This window comes from Chinchilla lanigera, unplaced genomic scaffold (assembly GCF_000276665.1).
Source record: "Chinchilla lanigera isolate Chin_1 unplaced genomic scaffold, ChiLan1.0 scaffold00014, whole genome shotgun sequence".
Lineage (NCBI taxonomy): Eukaryota > Metazoa > Chordata > Mammalia > Rodentia > Chinchillidae > Chinchilla > Chinchilla lanigera.
Genome location: NW_004955415.1, coordinates 13,029,627 through 13,031,162, shown reverse-complemented (window position 1 = coordinate 13,031,162; position 1,536 = coordinate 13,029,627). Strand labels below are relative to the sequence as shown.

Here is a 1,536-nt window from a genome sequence, read left to right as displayed (position 1 = left end):
CTCCCGCTCCGGCTCCCGGCCCGCCAGTCCCAGCCCGCGCTGCGCCCGGCCGCAGGCGCCGTCTGCTCCCCTCCGCTCCCCTCCGCTCCCCTCCGCTCCCCTCCGCTCCCCTCCGCTCCCCTCCGCTCCCCTCCGCTCCGCGCCCGGCTAGTCGGACCTGCGCCGCCGGGTGGCTGCGAGGCGAGGAAGCGCTGCCTGGGCTGCCCGGACGCCGGCCCCCGCTCCACTTTGCGCAAACTTGTTTTCGTAAGGTCAGCGCCGCGGGCTGGTCACATCCTCGTCTTAAGGTGGACTGGGGAAGTTGTGGCCACCTCCCCGCGGCCGAGCACTCGGGCCGGGCTGTAGATCCCAGGTCCCGCCCGCCAGAGGCCGCGGGCGGCGCGGCGGCGAGGGGAATGGAGGGGCGGGAGCTTCGCCTCTGCCCCTCCCCGAAGGCCCTGCCCCTGGGTCCCAGCGCTGAAGGTCCGCCGTGCGGTAGGTGCGGGGCCAGAGGGGCCCGCGTCTTTCCGAGCTGGGCCGGGGGAAGCAGAGCAGGAAGTGAATGTAGGGGGAAGGGGGAGAGGAAGGAGAGTGTGATGGTACAAAAATAGCGCGTGTGTAGGAAGGACTTCGGTACCGCGGGAAGGGAGGCGCTGGGGAGAGCGCGGGGATGGGGCCGGGCGGGGAGAGAAGAGAGGGGAAGGGTCCGGCCCTTCCCGGAGGCGGCTGCTCCGTGGCAAGGGGTGTCTCCAGAGAGGGCCCACTCGGGCTGGGGAAGGCAGAGACGGGTGTGGGGACAGGGGCCCTTGAAGGCCTGGGTTCCGAGAGAATGACGGGCAGTGAGGAAGAGGAGAGGAGGACAGGATGGATCCCAGAGGACGGAGCCTCCCGGTGGAGAACGCTGCCTTCTCTCCCTCTTTGAGGGAGAGTCTGTTCACAGCAGCAACCAAGTCAGGTGGGAGCTGGGGAGCTGGAGTGCCGGTCACCAGCAGAGGGAGGGAAAGCAGTTCAAGACCCTCCACTAATTGGAGAGTTGCTGAGTTGCAAGTAAGCTCAGAGAGAACTTAATTTTGCTTTACAAGGTGGCAGTTAAGGGACAATGAAGCAGAGCAGGAGAAGGCCCCATCGGTGAATGGAGGAGTTGGGGCCCAGAGAGGGAGGAGATAAGTCACAGGCCACTGGCTCGGTGAGGCCTGGGAAGAAAGGAGATGTGGACATTTGAGTTCTGGGCTTTGCACGGTCAGGCCTGTCCTCTCCAGCACCTGGTGAAATGCCTGGTCCTGCTTTCCTCCTAAGACAAGGAGGCAGACAGGGTAAGCTGCAAGAATGGACCTAACTCCCTGGGCTTGTATCCTTGCAAGTCTTATGAACCTTGCAGACTTGGGAAGATATCTTATAGTTTCTCTGCCCCACCGTACTCATCCAAAATGAGCTCAACCTAAAAAGGCCATTGTGAGGATTAGATAACTTAATACCTGCACATTTAAAAAAGAGCCTAGCATGTACCAAGTGCAGTGAAAATGTCCGACAGGTGGGTGTTTGGCAGCAGTTCTTGCG

At 62.8% G+C, this 1,536-nt stretch overlaps 1 protein-coding gene across 4 annotated transcripts in view; it reads right to left on the bottom strand.

Moving 5' to 3' along the window:
• Positions 1–411, bottom strand: part of Sirpa (signal-regulatory protein alpha) — a 41,984-nt gene extending 41,573 nt beyond the window's left edge. For all 4 annotated transcript variants that reach the window (XM_005380740.2, XM_005380741.2, XM_013512245.1 and 1 more), the window contains exon 1: positions 158–411. The gene's annotated coding sequence lies outside the window, so the exon portion shown is untranslated. The remainder of the gene's footprint in view (positions 1–157) is intronic.
• Positions 412–1,536: the final 1,125 nt, after the last annotated feature.